The following is a 14,194-nucleotide window of genomic DNA, read 5'->3' on the forward strand; positions in this document are numbered from 1 at the left end:
TTCCCCAGTTAATAATTACAGGCCAGGCCTGCCAGTTCCAACCCGCTGCTCTGCAAGAAAAGGCAATTAATTTAAGACTAATAGGATTTTAAATTCAAAACAATCCCAAGCGACTTTGTATGGCGGGCTGTGAATGCGCCGGAGAGCCAGCCAGCAGCAGGCGGGATGGAGGCTGGATTTGGCAGAGCGGCTGGAGGAATTAAGGACGAGGAGATGAAATCTCGTCTTCTGCAACCACTGGGCTGGTAGTGGCAACTCCTCATTCGCACAGCAGCTCAGCGAGGGGGAGGGAAGGGAAGGGGGGCTCTTCTCAATGGGAGCCTGGTGAGGAGGCATTTCATTGAGCTAACGCCAGCGAGGAACAAGATACGTCCGTGCAGCGTTCGGACACCAAGAGGAGCTGCTAGCCTACGCCAAGGCCAGACCACCTCTGAAGCCTGTTTGGGCAGCTCCCTGCCGGAGACATCCCTTCCTATGCTGCAGGACCATCTGAGGCATCCTCAGAGCAGTGAGGTGTGACCATGCCCCCAGCCATCCTCCCTCCATCCTGGTCTGGAGCTTCTGGGATGCTGGGAAGGTCAAGACAGGAGCCCAGTGTCTCTCCAGACACCTGTGGTCCAGCCTGTGACAATACAGATGCTCTCGGTCCGTGCAAGCACCTCACAGCCGGGTTTCCACCTCCCATCACAGACAGGCTGGTACAAATATCCTCCCAGTCCCTGGAGGAGCCTCCGGCAATGCCCAGCTGGGCTGAGCTCAGAGACAGAGCAATGCCAGCCCCAGCCCTTGTCCCAGGAGAGGGCTGGGAGGGCAGGGGCCAGGGATTCATCTGCCTTGGGAGTTGCATGGTGATGGCGGGGTAGAGATGGGCACAAGGGCCCTGCCCTGATCCACTCCTTGGCAGCCAGAGCCCTGCCGACTCACTAGCATCTCATCCTTCTGGGACACACCGGAGGCCATCAGCTGCTCTCAGGGGCAGGAAAAGGGTCCACATGGAGCCACACAGGACCACGAGTGTGTATAGAACCACTGGAAATGCTGGGCAACTTACATGCAGTGGGTGGACTTTCTCCAGGAGAACCAGGGGTACTTATGGACCTGGCCACAGTTCTTGTGAAATGTCTTTGCAGCTAGCCACAGGAGGAACATGATCTCAGTGGTATGGTTTTCACGCCAGTGAAGAAGAGGCCAAGGAGCTGCAAGAAGCAGAGGGCCTGTACATACCGATCCCACATGAACGGGTTGATAAGTCAGGGAGATCCTGCCAATTACTGCATCTAAATGAGTCCCAGTTGGGCACACTGAGCAGAAAGGGCTAGGCATGGAGCAGAGCGAGACCCCAAACACACACGACTGTGGCTGTGGAGAGAGGAAGAGGCGAGTGGGCTGGTGTTTCGCCCCGCTGCAAAAAGTTGCTTGTCCTTGCAAGGCTGATTTAGGGAAGGAGACTTTTCAGTAGCTGTTAAGATCCTGGGTGAGTGCAGGACAGCAGAAGAGAAGACCCAGCAGACAGATGAATGGAGGGAGATGCTGAAGGCCTTGGGTCACAGGCATAGTCAGGGCTCCCCAAAGTCTTGCTGCATCCTCCCATGTGAAAGCATCAGCAGGAAGAGGAAAATCCAGTGGCTTGCAAGAAGGGCAAGAAGTCCCAGAGAAATGGGCACATGGTTCTGCTGCGGATGAGAAGGAAAAGAAAGTCTTTCTTTGCTCCAGGTCTGAGTAAGAAGGGAGCGGAGCCCAGTCCTACTAACCTAACATCAATACCCAGACCAGGGACCTATGGTTTGGTGGGTCTCACTGGGACAACAACCAGCCACTTCTCCTCTGTGAGAAGAGTGAAGCCTTGTCCTGGCTGGTCATCGTGGTGAGAGAGAAAGCACCAAAACCCAGCCGAGGTCCCGCTCTGCTCAAACCACAGTCTGCAGAGGATGAGGATCCTGCACCAGTCTGGCTACAAAGCTCTGGGACTCGACGCGAAGGAGGCCTGGAGAAAACACAGATGCAGTGTTTATTGGAGCGGGAGGAGAACTTCACGCCCCTGGTGCAGGAACAGCAGAGACGGGCCAAGGCGTTATTAGAAAGCAGGGCTCAGCAGAGAATAGCAGCTCCATGGAGCAGGAGCTCTTTCTAGCTGTGGCTTGTGCCACTGTAGAAAAAAATAAAAGCAAGAGAAAAAGGCAAAAAGAAAACATGTGGTCGTTCCAAGAGCAAAAGCAAGAGCAAAAAGCTCGTGGCTAGAAGAGAAGAGGCCTGTGGGGATGTGACGCAGAGCCCTGCCACTGACACGGGGTCAGCTGAGCTGAGAAGAAGCCCGTTCTCCGGGGCCAATAATCATCGATGGGGTTTTGGATGCTCAGAGGACCAGTGACAAACGCTGGCCACCAGCCATTCAAATAAACAGTAGGCAGCCAGTTGGCCAGTGGCCACTCAAATAACCAGCCCCAAGCTAAAAAAATACAGTAAGCTAGTAAATTTAGTAACCTAAAGAGAAACATTCCTCTACCAACCAGCATGCAAATAAGCCAGAAGGGGATATAGAGCTGACATAGTCCCCTGTTCGGCTTTTGATATTCAATGGCCTTTATCCAACTGGCTGCCAGTTGGTTATTTGCATTGGAACAGGAAACAAATTTTTCTCCTATTTATACTGCTTACCTCAGGAATAAACTAATTACTGTTATAAAATCCCATTCCCACAGTGTCCAGCACACATCTGTAACCCCTGGAAGGGACAAACGTGCACAACTTGCCAGCTGGACTGTCCAATCGAAATGGCCAAAACCCAACTTGCTTTTTAGCTGGCTCTCCCTGCTGGATGATGAGGCAAAGGCTTCGCTGCAAATACCTCCACCGCATCGTCTGTTTACCTTGTTCATAAACAGACTGCTGCTACAAAACGCTCTTCCCGAGCTGCCCACGGCATGGCAAGAACATCCGGGGACAGGGAAGAGACGCAGGGAGCAATTTGCTGGGGATTCAGCACCCATGGCCAAAGCCAGGACCAGCTGGTTGCTCCGGCATCCAGTGGCGCAGGCAGTGGAGCGGCTGGGATGGAGATGGTCCGGCTGCGCCGAGGCCCAGATGTGCCACTAGATGGAGTCCGACGGCGGGATGGCTCCATATCCCATCCAGCTGCCGCAACCAGGATGGTCTCCAGTGGAGATGGCCTCCAGCAGCGCTGGAAGATGGGGATTTCTGAGGTCGAGCACTGGCAAAGCATCGAAAGCCCCAGCACAGCGGAAGCAATCCCAACCCCAAGCATGTGTGCAAGTGCCACGCCGCATGCTCTGAGCCTGGAGGCCCCGACACCTCTCTCAGTGTGAAAATCCCACACGGGGCCTTCCCAACAGCTCAAACGCAAGAGGAAGATCCGACATCAAAAGGGACATGACAGCCGTGTCCATCCTTGCAGGCCCTAGTCTGGGTGGGCCAGCCCACACCCAACGGTGCAGGGAGAGACCAGACTTACTGAGGACACTGCAGTCTGGCCAACTCTCAGCACGCATTTCGCAGGATTTAGTGTTTCCTTCAAGATTCAGCTCCTGGAGTCGGGGGATTAGTGAAGAACGGCTGCATCCTTCCTCTTTATCCCTTCCTGGCCCATGGGGTTGTGAGGAATTTCTCACAGTGTGACTTGGCAGCTTGTAGATGGCATCTAAGGAGAGTGCAGAGTGTATTCTTTGCTTTCATCTAATTTTTAAAGCCAGACTTGTGAATTGCCAGGTCCTGACTCACAAACACTTGTGATTACATGTGAGAGCCACTTTCCTTGCTGCAACCTCCCTGCTGCCTTTGGCCCCTTCTCAGCACAGGCTCTGGTCACCTCGAGCCTCCTGCTCCACCTGGCAAAGGGGAGCCACCTGAGCTCACCTGAGCTGTCAGATACCCCGATCTTTGTGGGGTGCCTGACCATGATGTCAACTCCGCATGGCCCTGCTGGGCTCCACTCAGCTCCCTGGATTTGGCTCCAGAGCAGAAGTGGCAGCTGATCCTCAGGCACCTATGTGAGCTGCCTGCAGGCTCAGGCAGATGTGGCCGCCTTGTTGCAAATTCTTGCACCGGACACAGGTTGAAGAGTCACTCATGTGCATGGGAACAGCTATCTATCTATTCATACATTATGTAGATGCTAGAAGGAGCCACACCGGGGGAGATCACACTATCAAACCAAGGAGCTTTTTCACACCAGAGCAAAGGCATTCTGAAAATGTCCACACCAGTGAGCTTGATCTGGATAAACCCCCTCTGCTACCTCACCACAATGGTCCATGGTCAACCCAGGCAGGTGGCCTGCTGCTGATCTGCACTGAAGACATCAGATCCATCAAACCCTTCCTGGAGAGCAGCTCTAAGCATGAGAGAACAGATGAGAAAGGAAGATGCCTCATGGGGTCAGCTCATCACTTAATCCTTCCTGGGAGTCCCATGAAGTTCTGTTGCCCACTAGAGACCCCATCCCTTCCCCAGGAAGAGTCCCTAAGGACAGGATGCTGGAGGGGCTTGGAGCTAGTCCCGCGCTTTTCTGATCTTCATTTATGACTCATACAGCCCACAAGGAAAAATCAGTGTCTTTAACACTGCTCATGACAGCTTGTGACAAGGGCCAGATATGTCCCCAGTGCCAGCCCAAATCCTCCCTGGATGGGATGGCTCAGGCAGAGAGCATCTGTGATGGAGCAGGATCATTAGCCCAGGAAAATAGCCTTAGGAAACTCAGAGGGCCATGTGGCCTTGCTGGCTACCATAAACAGGCCACAATGCCTGTTTAGTGGCCAGACATCCAGATAGCTGTAGTGAAATGAGGTATAAAGGAACCCAGACAGAGAAACCCAGCCCAAACAGCTTGCTAAGCTGCCAGGAAGGCCCTGGCAGACAGCACAGCTGGCATGAGCTGAAGGGACTATCCTGGTCTTCCTTGGAGCCATCGGCATTGCAGGAAGACGGGAATGGAGCACAGAGCACACAGCTGCAGAGCAGAACTAGTCCATCACAGATGAGAGAGAGCAAGCAGGGCAAAAGCAGCTGGAGAGGTGGGATAGTGGAGCAAGGGCAACCTGTGCTGGGTTCAGGAGAGCAGGGAGACTTGGGATGGAGCCAGCTGAGGATGGCCTACAGGAAAAGATGGGATTCAGACGGATATATGCCTGGGGCTGCAAGAGGCAAGAGGTCGGTGAAGTTGGAGTCAGGAGAGGCAACGGATTGTGAGCCTCCTGGATCCATTTCCAACTCTCAGCAAACTTGGGCACATCCCTGCCCCTCAAGCTGGCAAGGAAGTGAGGGCATCATGCTCTCCTCCCCCAGGATGTGCCTTCATATCATGAGTGAGGACGGATGAGAAAGGCCCCTCCCAGCATCCAGGCCATGGCTGGAGGGGCTCCGTCATGCCGGGCAACTCTGCACCAGGTCCGGAGGTTCCTGGGGCTCTGACAGCATCCTGGAAACTCTGTGCTGCAAGGTTTGAGCTATTTCTGAGCTGGCAAACCCAACCTAGCAGAACGCCAAATTCTCCCCACCACCACCTGCAAATCCTGAATCCAGACACCTTCCCTGGGACCTGAGTGGAGACAGCATTTCCCCAGGGCCTGGAGTCCACCCAAGCTGGATGAGGAACCAGGGCTGGGGGAAGCCAGCAGTGCCCCCAGGGGACATTTCCACTGGGCTCCCTGCACGGTGTCACAGCCAGCTTCCTCACGACTCCTCTCCACAGTGCTCCTCTCCCCATCAGGCCCTGAGCAGCCCCCAGAACAACCCACTAGAGTCGTAGGGACTCATCTGGCAGTGCCGGCCAGCCCAGGGCCAGCTGAAATGCTCAGTGTTTCCATCATTAGTTAAAAACCAGGAGAATTCCTGCCTCACAGCCATGCTCTGAAGCTCCCATCAGGGAACAATGATGTGTCTGGAGTTCAAGGCCATGTGCAGTAGATGATGTCTCAAATAATCCTAAACAAAAGGACAGAAAGCTGCGAATGAAGTTTGCAGTTAGAAGACATCCAGTGTCAGGAGGACCATGGAAGAGGTGTGTAAGAGCCTTTCCTCCACCATGCAAGGAAGACACCATACTGAAGAGAAGGCAAAGCCTATGGGCAGTGATCTATAAAAAGCCCTTTCTGGAAGGTACCTGGTAGGAGCTGGTAGAGGTAGAAGAAGACCCAGCTGGCCCACAGCAAGAGGGATATGAGGAGGGGAAGTGGCATGATGGGGCCAGAAAGTCTCCAGGAAGACAGCTCATAGCCTTGGGGACATCTGACAGCTCTATGGAGCCAACCCTGAGCTCCAAGGCAAGCAGCATGGCTGGTAGAAGCAGCATGTTTCTCCTGCCCTGGGGCCTTGACCACATCCCTGGTGAACTGCACCAGGGTGTCCATACAAGAGCATCCAGATCCTCTTGTGATCACCCTTGGTCTGCCACAGCTCTCCAAAGACCTCTGACCGCCTGTTCTCCAGGGATCCCTCTTCGTCCCTACTGCACTGGCATCCCACAGCCATCACCACAGTCTCAGAAAAGCTGATGGGTGTGACCTGGTCCCTTCCCACTGGCAGGAGGCAAGTGAGCCCAGCCTCATGTGATACCTTCCTGGGACACACGCTGGTGCCTGCCACCCAAAGGTTAGACCTTTGTGCTGGGCTCACCCTGCCCAGCAGTAGCTCTGCAGACAGACCCCAGTCTCCAATTCCCACAGTTTTCTCTATTGGCCAAGCGTCCAACATCTCCTCACACATATCTGGAGGCCAGTCACCACCACGTGGAGCAGGCAGAGCCCAGGACAGAGAGGCACTCAGAGCGGATTAGATTTGAGATTGGGTTAATTGCGCCTTTCCATCATTTGTTTGGCTTGGGATAGGTCCAAAGCATATGAATGAAATCCCCCCATGCACGCTACGCTGCTGACAAGCGGATATTGCATCTGGTTTGAATATGGCAAGTGGCTGCAGAGGCAGAGACACTGTGGAGCTGCTTGAAATACAACACACGCCTCTTGGCACTCCAGGCCCCCTGGACCATGTGCCCCACGGTTACGTTATGCTGCAAGACCCCACCCCACGCTCACAAACTTCTGCCACCAGCTCCACGCTCCATCATCTCAGCCCCCCACCATCCTGGCCCATGCCACTGCCGGCAGTCCGTAGCCCTGGGCCAAAGTCAGGAGCAGGAAACGGAGCAGGAGGGGAGCAGCAGCCCTTCAGCCTAGCCCAGGGCGACGTCCGTGGGGAGGGCTGCGACGGCCAAGATGACTGTGAATGACAGGGGTGAAATGGCGACATTCCCTGGCATCAGGAGTGGGTGGGAGGGGAGACGCAAAGGGAAGAGAAAGCAGGGTAGATGCCAAAGGCTTAATTCTCCAACCGTCCCCCGAGGCCCCGGCCAGCCCATGAGCAGCAGTGTGATCACTGCAGGGGCTGCAGCGCGAGGGACGGAAGAGGACTGGCTCGTGAGCGATCCCCAAGAAGCTGAGCCTGGCTTAGGGGGAGGCGGAGCTGGTGCCAGGGGAGTTTCAGCAGAAAAAGGTCACCCTTGGTCTAATGTCACTGCCACAGCCACAGGTACAAGGTGCTGGGGACAGCATTTGGGGTACCAGCAGCTCGAGGGTGCTGATGTGGCAGGGTGCCCTCTTTGACCACATATTCACACCCTGCAGTGCAGCTAGCACAGATCAGGGGCTCTCCAAGGGCTCCAGCGAAGAGAGAGAGATTCAGGTCTTTGCAACGTACCCTGCAGACATGGGAGCCTGCAAGAATTACTTGCATAGAGCCCCTGAAATATCACGCCACGTCTTTGCTGGAGGTGCAGGGCAGCACAGCTCAGTGGAGGGGCACCCTGGCAGAGGGAAAGTCATGAGCCAGGGAAGATACAGGCTGGAAAACCACTTTCCCCAGGGTGAACATATCCAAGGGAAAAAAGGGGGTCTTGTGTTGAGTCAAGGCACAACATTGGGGTTTGGCAAAATAGCTTTGGCTAGCAGACAACCCAACATTTGATAAATAAACTGAAAAAAAGCCCAAAGCCCAGCTCCCCCAGCCTTTCACTTTCTTGCTTTCCAGGAGCAAGATGGGAAAATATTGGTCAACATGAAGATGTTCCCAAATGTTCTCATCTTAGCTTGTCTCACCTTAAAATGTGTCCCCAACATGCAGCAGTCATTTTTTGGTCCCTGCAGCAGCACCATGCCCAGAGGACTGGGGCTGGCAGCAGGGACCAGCCCTGAAGATGATGGACGTGCATTGGTTTCCCTCCCAGAGGTCGCTGCCGGCACGTGTCCCCCCAGTCCTTCTCTGCCCCAAAGCTTAGCTGCCTCCTGTCATCTCTTTTCACCAAGGGCACCTGCAGAATTATCTCAGCAGCATGAGATGAGGAAGCTGCAGGCTTTCCACCCCCATGGGATGTGGGCGGCTGTCATCACCTGGAAGATAAAGGGGCTCCCCTGCTCCCACCTGCACCCACCACCCCTCAAGACTTCACAGGTCGATTTGCTCCTGCTCCCACTACGGCCAACGGAGAGCAACACCGATGTCCAGGCTGGGAGGGCACTGTAGGACCCTTCATGCTTCTCACCGGACAGCTGAGCCGCAGTTTGCACAGATGTTGGGCACCCTCCGTTCACGGCGACCCTCAGGGCTGTCACGATCACTCAGCACCTCCCAGGATCTGGCCTTTTTTTCCTTGAGCTTTTATGAAGACGTTATTTTATGGCTTGTTAATTTGTACTTTTTCGAGCTTTTAACAGGGAGCAGGGGCCAAGTCCCCTGGCAGCCCATTGGCCGTGAGAAATCCCATTTGGTATCATATAAATTATTGCAGATATTACTAATATTGCGTCTATTGTGTAAATACTGACTAAATGTTTGAAAAACACAAATAAATACGAGCTGAGTTGATGGCTGGAGCAGCTGCCTATGAGCCATTCTGGGCCCCGGGGGAAAGAATCCACATTTTAAACTAATGTGTAAATATGTAACCTGCCTCCATCCCCCGCCAGATCGGCGTGAGCAGTCCTTGGAACCGGCCCAGTCCCTCAGCTGCACGGTTATGATTTAACAACAGCTATAAATACATCTCATCCGCCGGGCAACTGCGCAAACAAGGGTTCACCTGGCAGCGAGGGGTCACCAAAGAGTCTCCCACCTGAGACCACCGTGCACAGAGGCTTCCAAGCCCAGAGGGAGATCCTGGGGGCTCCCGGTCCCTCGGGTCCTGGACCGGATCAGCCCAGGGTCGCACACCCAGTGTTGTCTGCTGTGGCTGGTTTTGAGCTTCCTTTGGGCTCTCACTGGCACCGGGGATGTCGAGGCAGCTGCCTCCCCATTTCTCAGAGGGGAGCACGAATAAAGCAGAAGCACTGGCAGATGAGTGGTCTCCAGGAAGCCTCGGGGGCCAGCTGCAAGCGTGACCACTGGAAGGGGGGCCGGGGAGGACCTCACAAACCTGCAGTGCTCGCCAGCCAGCTAGGATTTCCCAGGATGGGGAAATAAGCTGGGGCCAGCGCGGAAGCACCGCTGCGGCTTCTGGCGGCATCCCCACGTTCTACCTGCCTCCAGGCCTCGGATGCTGAAAGTTTCCACCCCCCGTGCCCTCAGGCCCTCTCCCCACAAGTGCCCTCCATTCCCTAGAGCTGGCTTTGAGGGGGAGGGCAACCCCCACTAACCCCCTCCCATCCCAAACCAGGGGCACCACAAACCGTCCCCTTGGCACAACAGCTGGCATGGCATCCACAGACAGCCAAAAAGGGAGAGGCAGTAACTCACATTCTTGGTCTCTGTCTTTGGTGGACACTGGCTGATGTCTGTTTTCCCAGCTCTCTTTTCAGGCCTTCTCCTGGCTTTTTGCTCAGATTTAACCTGCAGCTGATATTTGGTCCAGGTGAGGCTCGGTCCAGGCTACAAACACCTGTGGTTTTTTCCAGAGCCACAGAGCTCCTGCAAAAGGTGAGAAAAAGCAACAGCATCAGGCAGATTCGCTCCTCCGTTGACAGGCAGCAGCATGGTGACACTGGTGCCAGGCCGTGTAAACGGGGTCCTGTCACAGGGAGGCACCGGATGGGACCCCCGCAGTGGGACCCCTCCAGCAGAGACGGGACCCCCAGGCACCCGGCCTGTAAAGGGCCAGCGCAGGAGCAGAGCAGGGAGTGAGAGGTAAAGTCAGGCCAGGAAGATGTGAGTCAGGGCAATAAGGTCATTGCAGTGGAAGCCACACGAGACACTTCTGGGCGGATGCCTGTCCCCTGAGGGGACATGTGGGATTTGATGCCATTTCTCTTGAGAAAGATAAAGGTCACGGTATGGGTTCCCATTTCCAAATCCGCTTGCTATTCTTCGGGCACGGGATGCCAACTCCAGTCTTGGCTGCAGACGATTCAGGACAAAGACCAAACTCCCATGATCGCCACCAGAGCAAACACTGCAAGGACACTTTCCCCAACCTCTCCTGCATCCTATCCCCTCTGCGGGACAGGCAGAGAGTGCTTCCCCACCGATTTTCTCAGCTGCTCCCACGTCCTGGGAATCAGCCCGGTACAGCATCTGCTGAACAGCTCGTGGGGGGGACCCTCTTGGGGACCCCCATGGGAGCAGCCCCCTCCAGGCATTTCTCACCTCTGAAACTCAGTTTGGCTCCTTCAAGCCCCTGCTGTCACTTCAAGGTACACGACTGCCCAGGCCCAGCGCAGCAGGAACGAATCCTCCCCCCAAAACTACCCTTTGGGCTCTTACACGTCACACGACTCTCGCACGACCCCCTTTATAGACCCGGGTGTGGGTCCTCTACCGAATGCATCAAATGCAGCCAAGCGAGGTCAGGGACCAGGGAAAAGACAGCATAGAAATGGGCTGTGCATCAGGGCTCGACTCCTCCTCTGTAATTACAGATTAAAATAATAAACTCCAAAAGATCCAGTGTTTGGCAGGGCCTACGAAAAACTGATGTTTGACTGGCCCTCGGCTCACAGGCACACCCAAATAAATAGCATTGTTTATAAGGACTGAAAATTAAAAATTAAGGGCTGTGATTTTCAAAGCTCCCCAAGGAGCCCTGACATTGAACTCCCATAAAAATTAATGGCCTGAAATCCCATCCTTATATTTCTCTGGAGTGATAAAAAGAGCTATTCATTGTGCAATCAATTGCAGAAATTCATAATCATTTATACTATAGAGGAGTTCATTTAGCAATAAATCTAGCAGTTAAAGCCCCTTCCATTTGATTAGAAGAAATGACTGCACGATTCAGCAAATTAGCCAATACAATGCAAAGTAATTCTGCTTCTGATTATCTGTTGGGAACTGCAAGCCGTCACTTTAAATTCATTTACTATAGTCTGAATTTTAAGTCATTTTTGCTATCAGATGAGAAACAAAAAAATCTGGGGCATAGTGCAACACATTTGAGGAAAATGTGGGGTTTGCATGCAACGGAATCTTTTTCAGTGTACATCTTCATTCAGCAATGAAAACAAAGTGGGGGTGTTTTTGTACTACCGCAGCTTATTGACAAAATCATGAGCTGTCAGTCAGAAACTGGCCACTGCTTCTTGCGACAGCCTCAGTTTTGTCAGGAGAAAAACATACCCAGAAAAGATTTTTAATGCAGAGACTCTGACCTTCCCTAGAAACTTCTGCTGAGTTTCTGCGTGTCTGCGTGCATCAGTAGGTACCTGGATCCCCCACGATCATGAAACCAGCAAGGGAAAATGCTGACACTGTCCATATCCTACAGGACAAAAATGCATTTTAATTCCTAACCGATGTATAAGAACAGCAGGGTTGTCACGTTGAACAGGGCATGAGGATTTGGCTCTGGGCACTGCAGGATCACAGCAATGTGCAGACACCAGCCAGCCAAAGCTGCTGGCAGTACGTTTTCTGAGAGGCTCTCACCATGCATAAGAGGTTTGCTTGGTTGACTGTCCACTGACTACAACGGAGATGAGATCGAGCTCCCTCTGGCCTGCAGCTAAGTGCAGAATACCCCAAGATCTCTCTATAGGCTCCATAGCTTCCCACCAAGGAAGGAGCTGCTCTGGAAAAAAACAGCTGCAGGTTATGGAGAAGTCCATAGGGTCCCCACCATATTTGCAGTTCTCCCTGCAGAAAGGATGTGTCTTCTTGCAGGTCCCCATATGCTTCAGATCTGAGCGATGGCTCTGATGCTCCTTAGCTGGAAAGCATCCCTCCTTTCGGCAGAACGGAGACATCCATGGCTGTGGAGCAGCAATCTCTGCACCCCCTCGCTGAGAGCTGAGCCTTGGAAAAAGTCTTCGTGAGGCTGGGATGAGGGGCTGGCATTCGTATCATGTAACTCTGTCTCCTGCGTAGGAGTCTCCATCTGAGCCTCTCACTCACGGAAAATTGGTCAGTTCGATATCAGGCACCTTCATTGGACCTTCTACATGGTCTGCTTAGGATGAGATGGATGGTGGCCAGGACTAGAAACATCAGATGAGACATCGTCGCCGGAGGTTGCAGTCTTGCACCTGCCGTGGAGGCAGCTGATTTCACACACACAAGCACACGTACGCAGGCTCTGGTCTGCAAGTCCCGTGTCCACCAGAACTGCCCGTGTCCATCCTGCAGGTGTGCAATGGAGGTCTCCAAAGCCACATGCGCCCCACGGCCAGCCGTGCCTACGCAGACGTGCTTGGCGCTCACCCGCACAACACGCGCACACGTCCACGTGCCCCCGAGCCCCACGCTGACGGGGTTGCACGTCCCTGCAAAATCATTCACGGATAGTCCTCCGTGCCCGCACCCCTCTCAGCCTGCGTCCCGCTCTGCCGTGCTGCACCCCGCACACGCAGGCACCCACATGCGCGCCCGCGCTGATCCACGCCGTCACGCTTGCCTGGCCGGGCGCTATCCCACCCTTCGCACTCCCACGCACCTGGCGCGCTCGCCGTCCCACAGGCAGACGTGCTGGACATTCCTCCTCCGCCCACGCGCGTGCAGGGTTTCGCTCTCCGTCAGCAAGGGCAAACAGGCGTGCTCAGTCCGGCTCACGCGTAGCAGGAGCCGTGGCACCGTGGGTGCTTTTTGCACGGCTGCGTCGCGTCCTCAGGGCTCCCCGGTGCTGCATGAGTGCGTGAAACTCAGCCGGGGAGGCAAATGCCATGCTGGGGCCCTACATCCTTCTCCATACACAACGCCTGCCCCGCTCCTCTCTCCACCCCATGTTTAGAGCTGGGCATCACATCTCCAGCTCCGCTCAGCAGAGAGACCCGTGCAGCCACACCAGCATCTACCTCGGGTCCAGACTTACAGTAGATCAGCAGCAGCAGCACCTTATATATATAACCCTTATTTGGGGAATGTGGTCTATAACACTGTAGCTCTCAAAGCAGGCTGAAGAATTAAGCATCCACCTGATGACAACTCAACGGGAATCATGTTCCTCAACCCTCCAGGCTTCAGGGTTTCACCTAGGTGTGGGGCTCCAGGGGAGTCAAGGGCAGCCGTGTTGAGAAGGCGGCAAATGTCACCTTGCACCTACTACACACGAGACGACCCTTGGGTGAGTCCTTCTAGGAGCAGCTTGTCCAGCCTGGGGACTGGCACCTTGGGGATAACTAGAAGCCGTTATATGACCAATGAGGCCAGGAAGGGGGGTGCTGGAGGAGGGACTGGCAGGTGGCTGGCCCTGCCTACCAACATGGGCACAACCACTGCTCTCCTGGTGCAGGAGGACTGGGTCATCAGGGCCCTGCACCACAGCCTGGGTGGGATTTGGGAAACTTGTCCTACCTGAGAGGTGGTGACAGGTCACAGAAGAGGCATGGGACACTGTGAACAGCCAGGCACGTTTCTTGGGGATGAAGGGTGAAGGCCACTCTGTCTTCCCAGAAAGCAGTTTCCAGTGACCACCATACAGAGCTCTTTTCCCACAAATAGCTGGCCTAAGCCTTGCCTGTCTCAGCGGGACGCAGACCTGCTCCCTATCCTCCGATGGGGGCACAGAGGGTTCCTGGCACCTTCTGAGAGATAAAAAAGAGTTTTGCCTAAAGAATAGCCCCTGAAGCACCCAACACAGTGGGAAGTGCCCCTGGCAGACACCCACAGTGTCTCCCACCCTCATCCCTTCTCTGCGATGCTGAACGCAGAGATATGGGCTCTTCAAACCATGGCACTGCCCCAGAGACCATTGCAAGAGGAGCCCAATGCAAGCGCTCACTGGCTTTGCCATGTCAGGGCTGACCCCGGTCTCCCCATA

At 54.5% G+C, this 14,194-nt stretch overlaps 1 long non-coding RNA gene across 1 annotated transcript in view; it reads right to left on the reverse strand.

The window, feature by feature from the left end:
- The window catches only part of LOC112988483 (uncharacterized), a 45,748-nt gene that overhangs the window by 18,685 nt on the left and 12,869 nt on the right, over positions 1–14,194 (reverse strand). The window contains exons 4-6 of the long non-coding RNA XR_003260547.2: positions 13,729–13,958; positions 12,872–13,057; positions 9,742–9,912 (exon numbers count right to left, since the gene is read on the reverse strand). This is a non-coding gene — a long non-coding RNA (uncharacterized LOC112988483). The remainder of the gene's footprint in view (positions 1–9,741; positions 9,913–12,871; positions 13,058–13,728; positions 13,959–14,194) is intronic.

This window comes from Dromaius novaehollandiae, chromosome 24 (assembly GCF_036370855.1).
Source record: "Dromaius novaehollandiae isolate bDroNov1 chromosome 24, bDroNov1.hap1, whole genome shotgun sequence".
Lineage (NCBI taxonomy): Eukaryota > Metazoa > Chordata > Aves > Casuariiformes > Dromaiidae > Dromaius > Dromaius novaehollandiae.